The 16,199-nt window shown below is 40.2% G+C and overlaps 1 protein-coding gene across 2 annotated transcripts in view; it reads right to left on the bottom strand.

Moving 5' to 3' along the window:
• PDE8A (phosphodiesterase 8A) overlaps nt 1–16,199 on the bottom strand; it is a 119,085-nt gene that overhangs the window by 57,361 nt on the left and 45,525 nt on the right. The window lies entirely within an intron of this gene.

Below are 16,199 nucleotides of genomic sequence, written 5' to 3'. Positions count from 1 at the left end.
GTTTAAGAACAAAAGCAAATGACACGTATACACATACACAATAACTAGAGAGAGAGAACTCCATTCAGTGTTGAAAACTGTCAATTTAATCACTGTGGTGAGCAGACAGCTAACAGTTCAGTACTAGACACCTACTGTATTTATTTAACTATGCTGCATTTAACCACATATCCTGTCTTCTGAATGCATCTGGCTTAGTAGACCCCCATGCAATGAAACCTGAGCAAAGGGTGGGGGATATGCCTCCCCCCCAAAAACAGGAAATTTGATGATACTGTTCAGTGAGCAGACGTCATCATGGAGTAATACAAAGAGTAAACAGCTTCCTGACTGCAACACACCGGAACTACAGTTATGAACAGGGTTGATCTTTGCATGAAAGTCAGACTTTACACCAGCCTTTCCCAAACCTGGTGCCCTCAGGATGTGGAGGCCATGATGTCTGGGAATGATGGGAGCTGCTGACCAAAAATGAGGGCATTCGATTGTGGAAGGCTACAGTTCCATTCTCCTAGCATGGCAAAATGGCATTGTTTAATCAGAAGACAAGGGGACCTGAACACCTTTGCCCAATGCTACTCCTTATAATGCAAGATTTTGTATGTGTTCCAAATGAGGCTGGGATATCATCTGGAAGAACTATCATGACATGTTCACAATGGCTAGATTAATACAGTATTAATAGCAGAAATTCGTAGCCAGGAGTGTAGTTTCCTTTCCTCTTTCTGGATCATCTGTCAGTATGACAGATAAAAAAACCCAATATATTTGTGGGGGAGGCAGTCCAGAACAGATCCCTTATCAGTGGTGGCAAACCTATGGCACAGGTGCCAGAGGGGCACTCAGAGCCCTCTCTGTGGGCATGCGCACCATTGCCCCAGCACAGAGTTCGCCAGAGCTAGTACCCAGAAAGCCAGAGGAATGTGGCACTTTGCAAGAAATAAGTGGGTTTTGGATTGCAGTTTGGGCACTCGATCTCTAAAAGGTTCGCCATCACTGCCCTGTATATATCAAGGGCTGACAGTACTGCATCCCACATGGACTGCCACATACCTTTTAAACAAGACTCTGCGGTACAGAGAAGGATGTCATCACAGCACCAGTGTTCAAATAAGATTCAACTTTAGTCCAATCAACTTTTAGTTGCCCCTCTCCTTGTGTTATATGTGTATATTTTTGTGTGTGTTGCTTTATTTTGCCTCCGACAGCAAAACGTTTAGGACTGGGCCTGAAACCTATAAGTTTAGCTCATGCATTTTAGAAGCACAGGCCTCTCTCTCTCAAAGAAGTACTTTTCCTATAGAGAAAGAGCTGCTCTGGACTGTAGCAAGGGGCTGGGGAGCTCAAAAATCCCAGGATTAGCTGCACCTACCATGCATCCCTCTACAAAGAGGAGTGTGTTGCTTCAGCAATTTCATCACAGTGGCAATCTTTGTTTCAACAGAGATTGTGACATATGGCCAAAGCTAGGCCTTAAATTAGAAGACTCCTTTTTCAAAAAAGGCAGCACTGATCTTTTCATGGAAATGAATAGTGTATTCAGTGGGAAGAAAGGTCTTGCTATGGTCCTGTCCATTTTTTATCTATCTATGTCATTTCCTTTTGTTGCCTTTGTATAATATTAATAAGGAACAAGGTCATCCAGTGAGAAAGCATGCCTTTAACAACTGATCTCTGTGCCACATTGGAAACTATCGGGAAAGACTGTTCAATTTTTATTTTTAAAAGTAGGTCTTTCAGTAGAAGATGTTAGCCGAAATCCTGTTGTTAGTCCTGACTACAATAAACTCATTAAATCAATGGGATATGCACCTGTCTGTTGAGTCACAACAAATGATTGATTGGGTCTACTCTAGTTGAGATTAACCAACAGAACGCCAGCTACTGTTATTATTTTTTCTCAAAACAAGTCATGCTAGACTAATCTTATCCCACTTTTTGTAGTGTTACAAGCTTGGTAGATGAAGGGAAATGTATCCTTTATACATTTTAGCCCATTTCTCTGGGGTAATATACATTTATACATCGTTTTGTCCAGGTTTTCCTTGTACCTTTTACCAATGATCCATTCAAATATTATGTCCCAATTTATTTTGTCCAATTAATGATATATTCTTTAACCTGCTCTTCTTCATTGTCAAATATAAATTCCTCTGGGAGGAATTTATTGCAGCCCTTAAAGACCAGGCTGATGGCGACCTCCCAGAGGACATTCTCTGCAACCGCTCCCAATTTATGGAATGGCCTGCCAGACAAGATCCGTCAAATTACCAATCTAGAGAACTTTAAAAAGGCCATCAAGACGGATCTCTTCCGGCAAGCCTTCCCGGAATAAAATGCTTGGCCACAAATAAGACTTCCTATCCAGTGAACTCTGCCCATGATGATTTTTATTTAGCTTAGTCGGTTTTAATATGTAGTTTTTAATCTTACATTGTTTAATCTTGTTTTAAGGGGGGGGTATTATGTATATATGGATGTATTTTAACCTGTTGTACGCCGCTTTGATTGCCTGGCAAAAAGCGGGATAGAAATAAAAAATTTATTATTATTATTATTATTATTATTATTATTATTATTTATTAGCAATTTCTACATTTTACCTATCAAACGACTACCATCTGTGCATACAAACTTTTAAATTGTGATCTACCCCTCTTCATTCCAGTTCGTCATGTCCTCGTTCTTTCCCTTAGCTGATAATATGGCAGCAATTGTAGTTTAAACCCTTCACTTTCTAAATTTTCGTCCTTTTTCAGAAATGCTCTTTCTGCATTTCATACATTTAGCTGGTTTTCTTTGATGTGGGTTCTTTGATATGAATAGAGATTATTACTCTGACTGAAGCTCTTCACGCATTCCATGCATTTACTGTATATACTCATGTATAAGTCTAGAAATTTTAGTCAAAAAATTGACCCCCAAAACCTGTCTCGATTTATCCATGGGTCAATATAAGTACTACACTTTCATACTTATTTTAAAAAGGAACCATATCCTGGTGAAAGGAGAGACCATAATCTGCCCTGGAAGCACTAACTCCCTTCTATTTATCTCATCCATGCAGCCTTTAGTATGAGCACAAACAGTTTATGTCTGCTACAAATTTGTATGTTCTTTGACCTTGTTTTCCTTTCCATTGTGCTTTCCATCCTTTGCTACATGCCCTTAAATTTTACCCTCGACTTATCCAGGGGGCAGATCCCTAATTTTGGCCCCAAAACCTGCCCTCGACTTATACGTGAGGTCGTCTTATAGTCGAGTATAAACGGTATATGGTTTCTCCCCTGTGTGGGTAAACATAGATCTCCACTCTGACAAAAGCTCTTCCTACATTAGATGCATTTATATGGTCTTTCACCTCTATGGGTTCTTTAATGTAAACATAGCTTTCCACTTGTTAAGGTACAACAGTATTAAAATGGCATCTAAAATTAAAAAGGCCAGATGCAGACAATACATTGCATTTTAAAATGGAGTGTCAAGGTTTCTGTAGCACACTTCACTATTTAAACATTATTACATTTATGCATGTGCAAACATAGAGAGCCTTATTATAGATTCGCATAATCCTTTATAGTGGATTTGGGGGCTAATTTATTCCTTCTGAATTGACGTCATCCAGTGAAAAAAGCTCTTATACCAAAAATGCACTATATTCAATACCGGAATTTCTTTCTCAGGGAGACAAATCTCAAGGGCATCATAGAACTGAGTGGAAACAGCTAAGGGCAGTGTTAGTGCAGCACACTGGTTTGTTAAATAAAGATTCCTTTAGTATAAGGGTGGGTAACCAGTGGCATTTGCTTGAATTTCAGAAGCCCTTTATAGAGGCATTAGCCTCAGATCTGTGTATCTCCCCAAAAACTTTCTGGGTTGGGAGGTAGTATTAAGTAGAAGTGGGGTGGAAGCAATCTCACCCAGAACCCTGCAAGATAGAAGCCCTCGCTTCATCTACATTACATGCTGCTGGACCCTGCCCTGTCCCATTTGTCCCTAGAGCCTCTCAATACATACAAGGAACTATATTCAGGGCTAGCCATGTTGACCATGGAGCAAAATACAAAAGGTAAAGGTCGTCCCTTGGCATGAATGTCTAGTTGTAACCGACTGTAGCGGGTGGTGCTCATCTCCGTTACTAAGCTGAAGAGCCAGCGTTGTCCAAGGACTGCTCTGGTGGTCATGGAGCCAGCATGACTGCACCAAATGCTGTTTACCTTCCCACCAAAGTGGTACCTATTTATCTACTTGCATTTGCATCCAAGGGCCTAAAACTCCCCACCTCTGCTTTAACTGATTTGATCCAATGAGCAGGGGACAGAACTGCAGGGAGATGATATACTGAATGATACAGTATTTATTTAATACATATCTGGATCACACCTTCTACCTAGCAGGCACCTGGGGTTAAAAACCAATTTTTTAAAATACCATTAAAAATGTCGCATTGCTTTCACTGTGCTTTTTGTACTAATTTATTCACAACTCGTAATTCCCATATATCACTGAATCTAATGGTAATAGTTGTGACAAAACTGGCAAAATTAGAATTATTTTTAAATTACAACATCACATGCACAGAATGAATGGATTTACATATACATAGTTTCATGTGAGTAAAGTGAAAATCTGGTCAAATGTGATGTTTCTAAAGATGTTTCCAAAATTTTAAACAGCTTCACTAACTATTGATTGGTAAACAGTACTGTTTTAATGGTTTTAATGTCTTATCTATTTTTCATTTGCTTTTAATCTGTTCTTAATTTGTTTCTAATATTTTTTTATTATTATGTTAGCAATATTTTTAGCTGAAAGGCAGGTCAGAAGTGTAAATAAAAAGACAAAGAAACAAATAAAATTTAAAAATCCACAAAGGGAAAAAAAAACACACATTGTCTTTTGGGAATGAAAACATCAGGGATGGGAAGAATATTCAGAAAATATTCATATGGTTCTTGAGTTTTGAAAACTCAATCTGAGGAAACTGGTCACAGTTCAGGATTTATTCTACACAATTCACGTATCACTGTTTTGTGCCCAAAAAATAAAACAAACCCCAAAACAAAACAACCCCAGCAGTTCCTGTCCTATTATTATTATTATTATTATTATTATTATTATTATTATTATTATCGGCACAGAAAATGCTGTTTCCTGTGCAGAAAATGCTTTATGTGCAAAAATGTCATGTGTAGATTTTACATAAAATATATCTGCAAATAAATTGCAAATAGTCCTTGAAAACTGCACCATTGCTAGAGACTTTCTCACAGTGAGAAAAAAAATGTTCAATTTACTAGTTGCTTCCTTCAAAAAGAAAATTAGCAAAACATTACATCCTAAGAAGCACTCTGTGTTTCTGCAGCAGAGGCAGCTGAGTGTTCTCTTCGAAGCCACTGTAGAGACAAAGCAAAAGGATTACTACGTATTCCCAGCTCTCCCACTGAAAGGGAGCAAGGCTAGAATACTGAATCAGGCAGAGATACAGTGAACAGCCTCTTTATAGATTTGTTTGCATGGCTTCAGGAGTGAAACAACATGAATTGTTTCGTGTTTCTGTTGGTACACTAATAGTCCCCAGAGTAAGTGACCCGAACCAGTATTTACTGGTTGCTAAAATATGCCATCATGCAAGGGGCCGGAAATATTAAAGAGACATCAAATATGTGCTTTCTCGGAAAAACGGGGGAACCCCTCCTTGAATATATGCAGATGTTTTATTTGTATGCCACAATTACCAGAAATAATCAGCTGGGCTGGAAAATAAACCCCAGAGAAGTAATAAGACTGAAGCTGCAATCCAATACTTACTTATCTGCAAGTATAGTCAGTCCTCCATATCGACCGATTCTCTATCCACTGATTCAACCCTCTCTAGTCTGAAAATATTTTTAATAATATAAATTCCAAAAAGCAAACCTTGATTTGGCTATTTTATATGAGGGACACCACTGTATTTAATGGGACTTGAGAATCCACAGATTTTGGTATCCACGGGTGTCCTGGAACCAAGCTTCAGGGGATACTGAGGGCATACTGTATGCTCTACTGAACTCAATGAGACTTATTTCTGAGCAAGCATTATGAAACTGCCCAATAAAGGATGCTCTACTGTAGGAATGGAAATTGTGTGGCCTTCCCAAAGCTGCTGACCGACAGCTTCCAACAGCTCTGGACAGTGATGAGAAATCTGTTGCTGTTGTGTGCCTTAAAATTGTTTCTCAATTATGGTGGTCTAAAGCAAGCTATCATAGGTTTTCTTGGCAAGATTTGTTCAGAAGGGGGGTTGCCAGTGCTTTTCTCTGAAGCGGAGAGAGCATGACTTGCCCAAAATCACACAGTGGGTTTCCATGGTTGAATGGGATTTGAACCCTGATCTCCATAGTTGTAGCCCAGTGCTGAGACCACTATGCCATACTAGCTTTCTAATGTTGTGAGATGCTGTGAGTAAAGGTCCAACAAGCTATAGAGAACTATTCTATCCCTACCCTTGTCCTAAGTCTTATAACTAAGTGCCTGACTCAGAAGGAAGCATGGAACAGGGAGCAAGGAATTAGGCTGGTGTTTGGCACTAAACAGGTCATTAAAAAGTATTGACTTTGGCTCTTGTCTTCTTTGAGTACATTAAATATACACTTGGCAACCCAGGTTGGTCTAAAAAGCAATTGCAAAGTCAGCTTGTGATGTTTGAGTCCTGAGAAAGAGAGGAAAGTGAGAAGGGAAAACCAGATATTGGATAATTCTCATGTAGCGGGTAATGTGTCCTGAAGAACAGAATGGAATGTCAGCTGGGGCAGGGTTCATGAAAGCAAAGAATCTGAGGAAGGGGCTCCCCATTCCTCCCTGCTGCAAAAAGACCTCGTAGTGGTTGTGCCTGCAGTTTTCCTAGCAGAAAGCAAGGTATCAATTTGGTGTAGTGGGCAGAAGACAGAAACAGAGGAGGGACTCTGGTGTCTAGAGCAGCCTGGGGCCCAGTTTGGCTGGAGGACTTTCCAGCTTTGCTCCTATGGCCAGGTCACTTTGCTTCATGGCTGCAGGAGTCTGGCTTCTTTTCCTGTCCTCCCTGGTGGCAGTTTTGAATCCCTGGCACACCTGTTCTGGAATTCAGTTTTGGTATATGGTTATTACTTTCTTTGAAATTCACTAGTTTTACACTAAATGTCAAAACAATTAACAAATGATGTTGCAATTTATGGGACAAAAGCATTCTTGACCACTGGGGCCCAGTAATATGTACTCTATCCCCGGTCAGGCCTGGCTTAAAGGTAAAGGTATTCCCCGTTGAGAAGGTTGTCAAGTCATGTCCGACTGTAGGGGTCGGTATTCATCAGCGTTACTAAGCTGAAGAGCCAGTGTTGTCAGAAACTACTCTATGATCATGTGGCCAGCATGATTGCACAGAATGCTGTTTACCTTCCCACCAAAGTGGCACCTATTTATCTACTTGCATTTGTATGCTTTTGAACTGCAAAGTTGGAAGAAGATGGGACTAGTGATGGGAGCTCACCCCTTCATGTGGCACCTGGGCCTCGAACTGCCAACCTGCAAACCTTGCAATCAAGAGAGTCAGTGTCTTAACCACTTGAGTCACCGCATCCCCTTCAAAGACAACCCAAATGCAGCCATGGCTGATTTCTTCCTTGGAATGAACTCTTCCCCTGTGTGAGGCGATTACTTCTGACTCCATGCACACTAAAATTCTGTTCAAGGTTGCTGATAACCCTTCACAACCAAGCACCCATCTCATGTGGTAGGACTCCCGGTCATCACGCCTGGGAATGGTGGAGGTCACAATCCAACATATTGCAGAGGGGGGTGTCTGAGAGGGGAAAGTCATACTAAACAATCTCAAAGCTCTTTATTAAATGCTCTTAATATCAGGGTTTTTCCCCCCTTCAGACTGAGCAGAGGAGGAGAACATCTATAAATGAGCATTAAAAAAACAAAGGGCAAGTGTAACAGACGGTTAATTATAATACACAAAAGCCTTTTTATAATGTGTACTCCACCTTGTTTTGGGTTTTCTTTTTAGGCAACAGCTTAAGTTGTTGATTTGCCCTAGATATAAAAATGTTGCTCCCACTCACCTTTAACATTATTTGCTTGTGTTATTAAGAGGGCTCATTATCTCAATTATAAAATGACTAAGAAAATGAAAGTTGGCTTCGCCAAGCATTTCCTTGCTGGCAGTGCTCTGCTTTGCTCTGCTCTGTCGTTTAAATGCAACCCTCCTTAGCATTTCATTGCAGTAGAGTCTTTTTATTGAACTGATTCATTTCTCAAAAATAATGGAAACATTTTGCTCTATCCAAGCACAGATTACGCTGAAATCTAAAGCACATACTAAGTCAAAACACTAAAAAGGTAGCTTTCACTTTGCAGAGGTTTGCAAGTGGAGGTGAGGGTTATTTGAATGGCGATTGAAGCTCTGTTTTAAAGCATCTTCCATTTGAAGGACTAGCAAAAAGATGTCAGGTTTAAAATACTCTGATATCTTTCACCATAGCAAATGAAATATTAGGACTATGAACATTTACAGTTGCTAAGTGGAAGTTCAGTTGTGTCTCTGGTTACCAATAACAAAAGCAAACCCAGGAGAAACTGAGCATCTAGAAGCTGCTGCTGAGAAGTTGTCATCTGCTTTCTGGAGCCCTGGGATTTACCTCTCCCAGGGGCTCTGTTGTACTTCTCCCTGCAACAAACACTGTTAACTCATTATTGGAAGGACATTATATGGTCAACAACAACAATTATCATTGGGAAGACAGCCGATATTCATTAGGACTTTTTATCACACGTTGTCCAGATGGCTCAAGTAGACCCAAAGGACTGAAAAATGTGGGATATCAAGGAGCTTATCACAAGCCTGAGATGGGAAATCTGCAACCCCTGTGCCTGTATATGATCCAGTGTTGAACTTTGCTCTTTTTATCCGCCAAGTATGCTTCAGCATCAAAGAGACCATTCTGTGTCATTAGCTATTGAGCCCTCCTGCCCTGTTCTTGAACTGTCCCACTCTTCCTTATGAACAGTCTCCCCCAAGGGATACCTCTCAGTTGGACGATGATAATCATATTTATATATATGCCCACTTTTTCCCAAGATCAGGAGTCAAGGCAGGATTTCAATCCAAATTCTCAGCAGACACTGCTGGTAAGGCCAGCTGAAGATATGTTCCTAGTTTTATTTATTGATGTATACTAGTTTGTTTGCTTGCAGATATTTAGGTACTGCTTATATCCCAAAATGTCAAAATGGAATACATCAATAATTATGAAAGTAGTATGTATAAAACTGTACAGAGTACACTCATACAGGGAACACAACACACATATTCTTTAAGTTCAAGAAACCATTTCAAGAAACGGAAATTGCTGCTACGCGAACAATTCAGGGACGCTAGAGGCAAGGGGACGATTCCCTGACGTTTCAGAAGCATGTCAGGCTTTCACACATGCTTGCTTCCCTGATGTTTTACCAGTGTTTTGCCAGCGCTTACCCTACAATAAGTACTGGTGTGAAATTCTTCATTGTCAGCAAAGGATAAGACATTCTCCCCTCTCCATACCATTTACAGTTGGCTTGCCATATTTACGGCTTTGACTTTTGCAGATTTGATTATTTGTGGTTTTGATTAATATGTTCTCTCTAGGAATCTCTAGATGCTCCTGAGCAATTTTTCTGGAAGTTGATCATAAGAGTTGTGCTGGAGAACCTCGAAGTTCCTAAAGAAAACACTACTCTAGGCATTTGTAGGTCCTCCAGCATGATTCTATGATCAACTTGTGGCAGATGTTGACCACAGAGTTGCACTAGAGGACTTGGAGATTCCTAGAGAGGTGTCCTCTTGGGTAAAAAACAACAACAATGGTGTGTTTTTATTTGCGGTTTTCCACATCCATGGGGTCCTTCACCCCTCTCTCCACCGAATGTGGAGGGACCACTGTATAGAAACCAACTGAATTAGCAACTGAATATTCACCACATCTGACAGGAAAAAATCCTCCACTGCAGCCTGAGGCACATGTTGGTTGATTTACTTATTTACTATCCTGCTTTTCTCCCTACTCAAAGCAGCTTTTTAAAAAATGCTGAAATAAGAAAAAGCTAAAACCTGATAATAAAAAAGTTAAAACACAAGTTAAACAAGTTATATTAAAATATCATTATATTTTACAAAGTGTAATGTCATTTCAGGTTCGTCTAGGGGCCCAACTGAATTTAGTGCAGGCATACTACCCATGTGCAAAGGAATCTTTCTTTTTACCTCTTCCCACCATGTCCTTTCAAAAGAAAACAAAACTCAAACCTTGAGTTTATATTAGAATTGGAAAACTGTTCACCCACTATCTAGATTTTGGGGGAGAAAAACAACAGGAAAAGACAATAAGGTGCTTGATGAGAATGCCTGGTTAGTAAACGTTTCAGAACACACACACACCAAAGCAAAAGGAGCCCCTGCATTCACATTAACTTGCTGGAGCTAACTGCATAATATTCAACTCCAAATCAAGACAGTTTCATGTTTCTAGAAAAGACTGTGGGTTCTGTGCTTGCGGTGGTATTTCCAGCGGACACAGCTCTTCCTGTGGTATTACAGCTGGCACTGCCACGAGAACATTGCCCAATTGTTTTGACAAAAACATCATCCATTTTTTAAAAAGAGGAATCCTTTTTGTGATGTATGGAAAAACATTCTGCAGTATTTTAAAGAGCAATAGGGAGGGGGAGGGGAGAGAAGGAAGGAAGGAAGGAAGGAAGGAAGAAAGAAAGAAAGAAAGAAAGAAAGAAAGAAAGAAAGAAAGAAAGAAAGCATTGGCTCTTTTAAGCAAAAAAAAGAGTACTAACATATGTAAGAACATGGAGGGAGGTTTGCTGATAGGAAAGCTGCTTTCGTCTTTGGCTTTCCCTCTTTATTCCTCTCTAGCTAGTGGCTTTGTGGCAAAAATACAAGAGCTGTAAAATTTTATTGGTTACAAGGGAAGTACATTTCAGAACTCTCTTAATTGTGGGAGCTGCTTCTGAAGTATCCAGATCTCCACCTCTTGGATCACACAAGCCACACAACCTGTCTGAGGATTTCTTCAGATGAAGTTTTTGTTAGCCTGAATATACAGATAATATCATTCACGCATCCCAGTTTTCTTGTTCACGTTTTTTTTTTATCAGACCCACATCTATGCACATCCCAACATAGGATGGGGGACACATACAGGATGGGGGACACTTGGATTAAGGAGACTACATGTGAAAGGGATTTAGGAACATGAGTCAACAGTGCGATGCAGCAGCTAAGAAAGTCAATGTGATTCTAGGCTGCATCAACAGAAGTATAGTGTCTAGATCAAGGGAAGTAATAGTGCCATTCTATTCTGCTTTGGTCAAGCCCCACCTGGAATACTGTGTTGAATTCTGGACATCACAATTTAAAACTGAGAAGCTGGAGCATGTCCAGAAGAGGGTGACAAAAATGGTGAATGGTCTGGAAACCATGCCCTATGAGGAGAGACATAGGGAGTTGGGTATATTTAACTTGGAGAAGAGAAGGTTAAGAGGTCATATGATAGCCCTGTTTAAATATTTGAAGGGTTGTCATACTGAGGATGGAGGAAGCTTGTTTTCTGCTGCTCCAGAAAATAGGACCTGGAACAATGGATGCAAGCTACAGGAAAAGAGATTCCACCTAAACATTAGGAGGAACTTCCTGATAGTAAGAGCAGTTCGACAGTGGAACATACTCCCTCAGAGAGTGGTGGAGTCTCCTTCTTTGGAGATCTTTAAACAGAGGCTAGATGACCTTCTGTTGTGGGTGCTTTGACTGTGTATTCCTGCATGGCAGGGGATTGGACTGGATGGCCCTTGAGATCACTTCCAACTCCATGGCGGGTTACAAACCACCACTTATGACGCGCTCCATGCATGCTAGGGTTAGGAAGGAGCGTGTTAGGGTTAGGAAGAGTCGCCCCTTCCTAACCGGCCCTGGCCCCAACACACGCAGAGCGCGTCGTAAATGGCGGCGCCCATCCACATGGGCACCGCCATTTTGACATCTTGGACACATAGTGTCCAGATGTGTCGTGGCGGAAGTGACGCCGTGAGGGCGCGCTTCGCCCCTCACAGCGCCACTTCCGCGTTTTGAAAAGGAGCGCCATTTTGGCGCTCCTTTTTCGCTGCACCAGAAAGCCTCGCGGTCTGGCCGCTGGGGCTTCCCTCCGCAGCGAATATCAGCGGCGGGAGAACGGCCGCTTGAGGGCGGTCTGTAACCCACCCATGATTCTATTATTATGCATCTCACTCTTGTCAAAACTGCGAATAAAGTCAATGATGCAGATGTATTCGAAACACATTCAAGGCATACAGAATTTCATCCCGGTTTATCTTGGGTCTATTCACATTGCTTATTCACATAACCAACAATGCAAATCTTTTGGAAAAACTCAAGAAAAAAGCTGAGATCGATTATCCCAGGTTAATTTTTTTTTTGCAATCCCCCCCCCCCAACTTAATTGGATGCATTCAAAATACACATGAACAACAAAGATTCAATCCACATTCGAGCAGGATTCTTTTCACCATCTGTATAATCCCTCTAAGTGGGAAAGGACAAAATGACAGAAGTGGTTGGTTGCAATAAAAGAAGAAGGGAGGCTGATATGATGTGGGGAAGGCAAAATGAGGATATTGCTCTCCCAAATAAGAATCCTGCTCTCCAAATGGCATTTTCCTTACACCCCCAAAATTTCTCATACTGTAGTAATTTAAAACCTAAATTGAGAATTTAGAAATATAGTTTAGGCATCTGGAGAAAAGGGAAGGCAAAGTGATGCAGGGAACGTGAACACAGCAAATATATGAGTTCTAGGTGTGAAGGATGTACAGTGCCCCACTGTACAAAGGCACCAATGGCTTTTCTTTTTTGTGTTAAGTAATCTAATGGTATAGGTTTCCTTAGTGAAGTTAAACAGCTTTATTTTTCTTTTTGGCCCAGTCCAATCTGGCCTCTTCTTGCAACATAGCACAAGGGATGGCAAGAATGAGAATCTCACAGATTTTGTTGTGTTTGACAAGGACATCCCATCCATATATCCTATAGAGATAAAATGCCAGTTTGGGACTTTTGGGGAGGAGATCACTTGTGCAAAATTCATATTTTTGCAAAGTTTATTTTTCTGCACAAAATGTAGTTTTTCTGCAAACACATCTCTCAGTTCCCCTCATCTGCAAGCAATAAATAAATAAATAAATAAATAAATAAATAAATAAATAAATGTGTGCCAAAAAAGAAATCTCATAATCTCACCCAGAGGGTATATTCAGGTTTGTTCTTGAACTCAAGTAGGTAATGAACTAAAAGGTTTACCACCTTATTTAGCACACACAGCTCTTCCAATCTGGAGAATAACAGGGGAGAGAATAAATGAGAGAACAAAGTGACCCCATGGTTTTTTAGATTGATATTTGTATTTAATATTAATGGAATTAATGTGTCTAATAGATTGATAGTGTTGCTTTTATATACATAACTGGTTTTCCTGAACACATGTTTTCTATATAGTAGACGCGTTCTATGCTGCTTCTTATGACTTTTGGTTAAGACAGGGTCTTCCAGAAATTGTAATTCCCAGCAAACTTAGCCAACAACGGTGAAGGAATGACAGAAGTTGCAGTCCAGCTAGCAACATCGTATGGTCATTTATATTTTTAGGACTGTATCCTTGGTTTGTTTACAAGAGCATATGAAGCTATCTTGATACTTCCAGCTCTTGATTCCAGCATGAAGGATTAAGTCAAGATTAATATGGCTAAATTGTAAACAGCTGAGTTTTGATTTACCCATTTGGAAGCAGAAGCTTAACCACACAGGGAAATGTTGCATTCTTTCTCTTTCTCTCTCTGTATAAAGTTCATTTCACAGTTTCTTCCCAAGAAGGCAGCAAGAGAGGCCAAATATATTCACCATAAGAAAACACAAAACAAGTAGTAGTGGTGTGCATTCCCTCAATGCTGCCTTGACAACATGGTTCTTTTCTGCTCCAGGGAAAGTCACCTTGAGGACATTTTTGAGTACAGTTCTGGCTTCAGCAACACAGAAAATGTTGCTAAAGTATGATAAGGAACTACTGTATATACTCCTGTATAAGTCTAGAAATTTTAGTCTAAAAATTGGCACCAAAAACCTAGGTCGACTTATCCATGGATCGGTGTAAGTATTGTATTTTAACTCTTATTTTAAAAAAGGAACCATCCCTTGTGAAAGAGAACAGTATAATCTGTCATGGAAGCACTGACTCCCATCATTTTCTTCTTGAAGAAAGCAACAAGTAATTTTAACAATTTTCTTTCCTGATGTGAGAAAGGCTTTGAAAAATGCTTGATGGTACTGAAAGCTGCTGAGAGGACAAGCAAAACCAACAGGGATACGCTCCCCCTGTCCAGTTCCCGGCGTAAATCATCCACTAAGGTGATCAAAACTGTCTCAATCCCATAGGCAAGTCTGAAGCCAGATTGAAATGAATCTAGATAATCCGTCTCATCCATAAACCCCAGGAGCTGGAAGGCCGGCATTCGTTCCAGAACCTTGCTCAAGAATAGAATATTAGAGACTGGCCAATAGTCATCCAAAATGTTAGGATCCAGAGAGGCCCTTTTCGGTATTGGCTTCAGCACAGCCTCCTTTAGGCAGGATGGAAATTTGCCTTGCTGCAGTGAACCATTTACCACTCTCTTTACCCACTCAGCCAGTCCCCCTCTAGCTGCTTTCAGGAGCCAGGAAGGGCAAGGATCCAGTATACATGTGGTGGCTGCACAAATTGAAACTTATCCAATAATACAGGACAAGCAGGGGCCAAGATTGCAACCACTGGGTCTGTTTCAACTACAGTATCCAAGTCAGAGTGGATCTGAGCAATTCCGTCTGCAAAGTGTCTTGCAAACTCTTCACAGCGAACTGTTGAGTGGTCTTTATTTCCTTCTTGTGGGCCGAAATGTAAAAGGCCCCTGACTACTTGAAACAACTCTGCTGGATGGCACCGTGCAAATGCAATGGTGGCAGAAAAGCATTTTTTTTCCAATGAGCTCTAGCCCGTGTTTAGTCAGACACACTCCAAGTCTTCCACCATCATCATTCTAGTCTCCATCCCATTTGTTTAATCACTCCCAGCTCCTTAGTGAACCAGCTTCCAATTATGTAATTTATGTACAATTATGTAAAATTCATATGTGGTAATATTTATATTTGGAAATATATTCCCAATTATAGCTTTTTCTGCATGGGAGTATGCAGAAATAAAAAGGTTCTATTTTCTGTTCAAAAATGCTATTATCCGTGCAAAATAACTACATGGCAATTTTGTGCAGAATAAGTCCTAAACTGCAAAAATTCTCGTCAATCCAGAGTTCTTCTCATCAGAATTTCTCAAAGCTGGGGGGGGGGGGCATGTTCTATATCTGCTTTCTGAATATTTTCAAATATATTCTTTCAGTTCCTAGTTTGGAAACAAATCATATACACTAACAACAATCTCAGTTCTTCAGGAATGGATTCTTATACAGGTAGAGCAGCCCCATCTACACACAAGAGAGAAGGCCCATAATTTGCAGAAGTACAAAACCAACAGTCATCTGAGGACTGGGCATAGCTGGTTGCCACCCTAAAAAAAGGGAACCATTCACACTGCAACATTTTGTTGCTGTTTTCATTTCCCATTCTGTTTCTCAGTTCGATACATTTTTAAATCTACAATTTCCAAAGGGTTAGCAATTTTGCAGCAAAACTAATATTTCAAACTACAGCTGAGCTTTCATGAAATACAGTTCACTTCTAGTGACTTTTTAGCCAAACTTTAAAACAGTGTATTCTTTACTGAAAATACAATACAATCCTTGTCCTAAATAGCTTTCTTGCCAGTGATACAATATAATGTTTGTCTTAAGTATCTTATCAGTTTAAAGATGAAAAAGAGCATGTCATGGTCTGTTAGTTTGTTTGGCTATCAGTGAAGCAATGCGTAATTTATTGCACACAGCCATTTACTGCAACACAAGTAGAAGAGCATGAATCTGCTAATCTAACGCACACAAAACCTCAGATGTCTAAAATATGACAGCTTTAATCCATTGTTTTTTTCTGATCATCCACACATCATAAGATAACCTAGTAAACACAACAAGATGTGATTAGTTGCAGCCAAGTACTTTGG

Source organism: Sceloporus occidentalis, unplaced genomic scaffold, assembly GCF_023333645.1.
Source record: "Sceloporus occidentalis isolate IW3139 unplaced genomic scaffold, rSceOcc1.0.p SCAF_9, whole genome shotgun sequence".
Lineage (NCBI taxonomy): Eukaryota > Metazoa > Chordata > Lepidosauria > Squamata > Phrynosomatidae > Sceloporus > Sceloporus occidentalis.
Note: the sequence above shows the minus strand (reverse complement) of the source record. Positions and strands in the feature narration are given on the sequence as shown.